We start from the raw sequence: 6,532 nt of genomic DNA on the forward strand, positions 1-6,532 counted from the left end.
TATCTGCTAGATCAGATAATGGAAACCATATCAGCCTGACAATGTGAAAATGACCAGACCATCAAAAACCATCTTGAAATCACCAGACTGATGTCATTCTCACATACCTTCCCATACCCATCCCTCACCAAGTTTTCTTTAAAAGAAGAGCCAGGAACTCCAAAAGCATGTCTCTTACTCACAAAATGGTTCACATTCTCCCTAGCATGTACTCCCTGCTTTTATAAATAAATCTCTGTGCTTCTACTGACACATACTGAAATTCTTTTCCATCACTTTTGTCCCATATGTCAAAGATCCCACTGGTCCTGAGTCACGTTCCCCTTTCTCCTTGGGATCCTCTTCTAGAAATATCTGTTCTCCCCTGACACTCTCAATGCAGGCTGAGTTTTTTGTTTTTTTTTTTAACTTGCTCTATAACATGCTCAATAAGTTTAGACATCTTCAGGGCTGAGTCAGTAGAATAAAATGTGCCTGGCCCGTTGTGCTAGTTAGTTAAACCCTTCAGAGAATTGTGAAAGAAATTACCTGATTACTTCTTTCTTCAGCAATCTCCTATCTCCTCACCATAGTTCCAATAGATAATTCAGTGTCTACTTGCTGATCTTTAAATGCTTAAAGCTCCATCACAGCAATCAGATATACCTCCTTTAAAACCATGTATTCCTCTATTCTCCCCCACATAAACCCCAGATTGGAGAGCCAGTAGTTCAGTTTTAAGCAGTTGTTTGTTGGCTAAATAAATAAATTTTCTATTTTTCCTTGAATAAGGACACACCTTGTTCTTTTTCACTGGATAAGGTATGGCTTAGGTAGGGCAGCAATATTTCAAGTAGAAAAGTGTAGTTAGGACAGTATTAAGAACAGCTGTTGTTGAGTTTGAGGAGCAGCTTTTAGTACTTCGGTGAAGAGGAAGAAGTGAAGGAAAGTTTGAAATTGGAAGGTTTTGGTTCCTTGAACTTCATTTTCTCTTCCTTATTTTTATGCTGATTGGGTCTCTTTTTCCTTCCCTGTCAACAAACTGTTTCAGTACTTTTGGACTTTATTTATTTATTTTGCTCCTGCAGACAAACTGGAGGCTGAGTTATGTGCTCACTCTGAAAACGTTCCTTCAGACTCGCAGAGAGTTAGTAGGTACTGTGCTATATGCAAACGGGGGCATATTTGTCTGTGTAGGCCAAAAGGAGGAGAGGCATATTGCCAAACGCCTTTAGAACAAAAACAAACTTTTGAGATGGAATATTTTGTAGCATCATTGAAAATAAGCTACACTTTTAGAAAACAAAAAGTACAGAGGAATACTTATCTATAAAATAAATTTGGGGAAAAAAACCACACACAAAACAAAACATGACTAATACTTCAACAGTGAGTTCACCTCAAGCATTTCATGAATTTCACATGACCCACCCACTTTTCCTCTGTACCTCTGAAGATTACCATATCAGCTGCAATAATACTCTGTTGTTCAAGGGCCAGATTTACATATCAACGTGGCTATGGCATTCCTGAAAGTAGAATATTCTACTGTTCCCCTCATTTGTGGTTTCTATTATAAGGTTAATTTTTGTTCTCTTACCCTCCTCTCTTAATTCCATGCCACCCCCTACCTCTCTCCAATCAGTGCATTTTTTTTTCTTTGAATAGTTTTCCTCTTTTCCTTTCTCCTTGGTCATGATTTTAACTATCTGCAAATTCATCATGCAAACTATGCTATATTTTAACATCCTCATCACTCAGCACAGCTGATCAATTCTTTGAAAAGACAAACCAGGAACAGAGAAGTAATGAATGGTCATTTCTGAAATGACCCTGGGATGCTTTCTTCCCTAAGATCACCGTGTATGGTATAGATAGATCTCATGGCCCACTTTGTCTTTCTTTCTTCCTTCCTTTCCCCCTTCCTTCCTTCCTTTCCCAGGGATTGAACTCAGGGGCATTCAACCACTGAGCCACATCCCTAGCCCTATTTTGTATTTTATTTAGAGACAGGATCTCACTGAGTTGCTTAGCACCTCGTTGTTGCTGAGGCTGGTTTTGAACTAGCAATCCTCCTACCTCAGCCTCCAGAGCCACTGGGATTACAGGCGTGTGCCACCATGCTGGTTTCATCTCTTTCTTGAGATGAAACCAGCATTCCCTCCCTCTCTTCATCCCTTCTTCCCCCTTCTCCTTCTTTTTTAAAATTTTTTCCCATTTTTAATATTTATTTTAGTTGTCAATAGACCTTTATTTTATTTATTTATATGCAGTGCTGAGAATCGAACCCCAGGGCCTCACATGTGCTAGGCAAGTGCTCTACCACTGAGCCACAACCCCAGCCCCTCCTTCTTTTTTAATGATTGATATTTCTAGATTATATTGGAAATTGTTTAGCAAAAATTTCCGTGCCAAAATTGCATCAAACAATTTTCATCTTCAATGGAAGTTTGGAAAGGGCAGGGCATTATTAAAAATTTCAGGCTCATATGTGTCAAACTTAATGGAAAGTCAGCTGGAGTCTAATAAGCTATTTTAATGAGCTTCCTTTCTTTCTGATGTTCCTCTGGGGATATGTGCCTAAGCAGACCATGAGACTCTGGGAGTAACATGATCATCTTGGCTCTGTTTAGACACCTGTGTGCTCTTTTAGCCTGCAGTAAGAGAAACAGCAGAAGGAGAGAGATGAACAGAGGGAGAGAGAGAAATGAGGGCAGAGAGGGCGTGCAAAGTGTGAGTGGGCATAAGGCCCCGCTGCTTAAGATGTTCCTACAAGAAAGTCTTCAGCAGCAGTGGAGGCTGGATGCATCATAGGCCAACAGTGCCTCTGTGTGGGGGTGCCTGGGAGTATGTGCAATGTATTTGTGTGTATTGGGGAGGGAGTGAGGGAAGGAGAGACACACATACATTTTTTAAAAAGGAATTGCATGCGTTGGAGGTTTCTTTCGAGAAGACAATATAGAAAGAAAAGATTGAGAACCATGGATATAGAGAGTATGCCCAGGATCCTAAGAGCACATTCTTCTAAATTTCTCCAGCCCCTTTTAAAAAAATGTTTGCTGTGTTCACTTTTTCTTTGCCCTCAATCTCTCTGATGCTTGGCTCTCCCTACCCACTATAAACATCTTTTTAACCTCACTTCATCAAGTAGATATTATAGTTGATTTGTATTATTTTTTACCAGGTGCTTGTTTAGTGAGTGATCTTGATCTCATGCATGTGTGGACTTCCCCTACTGGATTATAAAAGCCCTGAGGATTTGTACTTAGAGAAGTTAATAAATCCTCTTGTTCTCTCTCCATCTCTTCCTCGCCAATTCTGGGTACTTCTTTTTCTAAATCTTTTGTTTTATTTTTGCTGTGCTGGGGATTAAACCCAGGGCCTTGCACATGCTAGGATGTGCTCTACCATTGAGCTACCTCCCTAGTCCTCTGAGTACTTCTGAACATATGACTGTGCAATACTTCTTCATAATATTTTCTTCCCTCCACAAAGGCTTTTATGACACGATTAGGATTCATACTTTCCAAATTAAGAATTGTTTACAAGTATTTCTATACTGTTTTTTGTGTGTGTGTGTGTGTGTGTGCACTGGGGATTGAACCCAGGGCCTCTTGCATGCTAACTCATGTAACACTGAGCTACACTCCCAGCTGTACACTTTTTAAAGTGAGCAGGTTTACTTACACTTTAATTTTTAAAAATTCTATTCTGTGAAAATTTTTAAATATGCGGAAATATAAAAAATATGACATATATTTCATACCAACCACTACCATATTTAACATGTTTGTTTTTCTCTTTAAAAGCTAAATTATACAGCTAACTGCCCTAGGCCTTCCTTATCCTATTCCTCTCCTCTCTCCCCAAGAGATAACCATTCTCCAAAACTGGGGTCTAAGAGTCCATGACATGGCTCAAAATATCTTGGTCCTCCATCCTAAGAGGTGGGCTGAACTCTTGAGCCCAAGAACTGCTCGCACACAGCCAAGCGTTGCAAGCAATTCTTAGGTCTCTTGAATGCTCCTTTCCTGAATTCTCCTGAATGCTGGGTGAATTTTTGTCACCTGAGAACATAACCTTCCTTTTTCTTTTTTCCTTTTCTCCCTGCACCCTCACTTCTTCTCTTTTTCTTTCTTTCTTTGTTTTTCTGGTACTGGAGATTGAAAACACGGGTGCTTTACCACTGAGCTACATCTTCATTCCTTTTTATTTCATTTTGAGACAGAGTCACGCTGAATTGCTGAAGGTCTCACTAAACTGCCAAGGCTGTGATCCTTGAGTCACTAGGATTATAGCTCTGAGCTACCATTTCTGGCCCTGAAATAACTTTCCTTATGGCAGCTGGGATTCAGGAAGAGAAAGGAGCAGAGGGCCAACCTAGAAAAGAAGTTCAACTCTAAAGAAGAGGGCTTAGCAGTGGCCAGGGCTTGGCTGGGTTGGAAGATTGAAGCCATGATGGACCCGAGGCAAAGAAGTGCCCTGAGGTGGAAAAGACTCCAGATAGGCTTTCCCTCTGTTCACGGTCAGAAAAGACAGGCTTGATGTTTCTCATGCTGTAGGGACAACCTGGCTAGGTGGCCTTAGCATGGAAACTGACCTGCTGGAGTCCCCCCCCTGAAATAATGTATAGACCTGATAGAGACCATTCAATCTTTCTGTTATTCCTCCTCAATTTAGAGTTGTCAGATAAAACAGAGATTATCCAGTTACATTTGCTTTTCAGATCAACTACACATAATTATTTTTTGGTAAAAGTATATTTCCAATATTGCATTTGAAATACTTATACTAATAGGATATTTTTAATTTGAAGTACAAATGTAACTGGGTGTCCTATATATTTATTAATAAATCTGGTAAGTCTACCTCAGTTGAATTTTGGGTTACCAAAATTTGAAAAGGTACAAGCCCAAGGCTTTTCAGGAGTGATATCAGTAAACACAAAATGTCAGGTTCTCAAAGGCCTATGAGAAGGGTCTGGGGTTGTGGCTCAGTGGTCGAATGCTTGCCTAGCACATGTGAGGGTTTTTGGTTCTCAACACCACATAAAAATAAATAAAAAAGATATTCTGTCCATCTACAACTAAAATTTAAAAAAAAACAAAGGCCTATGATAGGTTTAGACAATGATAACAAAAACAAGTTCACTGACTTTATTAGGACACAGATATTTTTAGTTATTTTTTAATTACTTCATTGAAGTATATAATTCACTCAAAGCATAAAATTCAGTGAGATTTTAGCATATTCAAAGAGTGGGCAACCACCACCAAAATCAATTTTAAAACATTTTCACCACATAAAAAGAAATCCAGTATACATTAACATTCACTTTTCTGTCGCAGCTACCCTCCTTCCTTGTTATTCCTCACCCTGAGCACTTGGCAACCTCTAGTGGACTTTTTGTTCCTTTAGGCCTGCTCATTCTGGGACATGTCATTAAAAATTGAATCATACACTACATGGCCTTCTGTGATTGGTTTCTTTCACTTAACAAACTATTTTCAAGGTTTAAGAACAAGGTAGTATGTATTTGTACTTTATTCCTTTTTATGCCCAAATAATATTCTTTTATAGCTATGGTCCACAAATGGTCTCTTAGTCCATCCATTGATGGACATTTGGGTAATTTCTACTTTTTTGACTATTGGGAATCATGCTACTAGGAGAGAACGTTATACTAATGTGTTTGTGTAGTCACACGTTTTCACTTCTCTTGGGTATATTCCCAAGAGTGGTCACATGGTAGCCCTATGTTTAATATTCTTAGGAACTGCCAAACTGTTTCCTAAAGCAGCTGCACCATCTTACATTATAATTATCATTTTTTTAGATGGACAGAATGCCTTTGTTTATTTTTTGTGGTGCTAAGGTTCTAATCTAGTGCCTCACACATGCGTGGCAAGCGCGCTGCCACTGAGCTACAGCCCCAGCCCTGTAATTATCATTTTTAAAATAAAGAATTTAAGCCAGGCGCAGTGGCACATGCCTATAATCCCAGCGGCTCAGGAGACTGAGGCAGGAGGATCCCAAGTTCAAAGCCAGCCTCAGCAAGCAAAAGTGAGGCCGTAAGCCACTCAGTGAGACTCTGTCTCTAAATAAAATACAAAATAGGGCTGGGCATTTGGCTCAGTAGTCCAGTGCCCCTGAGTTCAATCCCAGATACCAAAAAAAAAAAAAAGAAAAGAAAAAGAAAAAACAACAAGAAAAGAAAACTTAAACCGGGCACGGCGGTGCACGTCTGTAATCCAGGAGCTTGGGAGCCAGTTCAAAGCCAGTCACAGCAATTTAGCGAGGCCCTAAGCAACTGAGCAAGACCCTGTCTCTAAATAAAATACTTTTTTAAAAAAAGGGGCTGGGGGTGTGGCTCAGAGGTTAAGCTTCCCTGGGTTCAATCCCCAGTACCAAATAAATACATAAATTAATTTTTTAAAATAACTTTATTTTGCACCTTCCCAGAGTCCCGTAAAACGCCTGCTTCCAGGGCCCTGCCTCCATCGTTGCCTCGCAGGGCCCCAAAACCTCACTTTCCCTGTCCGGCAACCGCTGG

The sequence above is a fragment of the Marmota marmota genome, unplaced genomic scaffold (genome assembly GCF_001458135.2).
Source record: "Marmota marmota marmota unplaced genomic scaffold, marMar, whole genome shotgun sequence".
Classification (NCBI taxonomy): domain Eukaryota; kingdom Metazoa; phylum Chordata; class Mammalia; order Rodentia; family Sciuridae; genus Marmota; species Marmota marmota.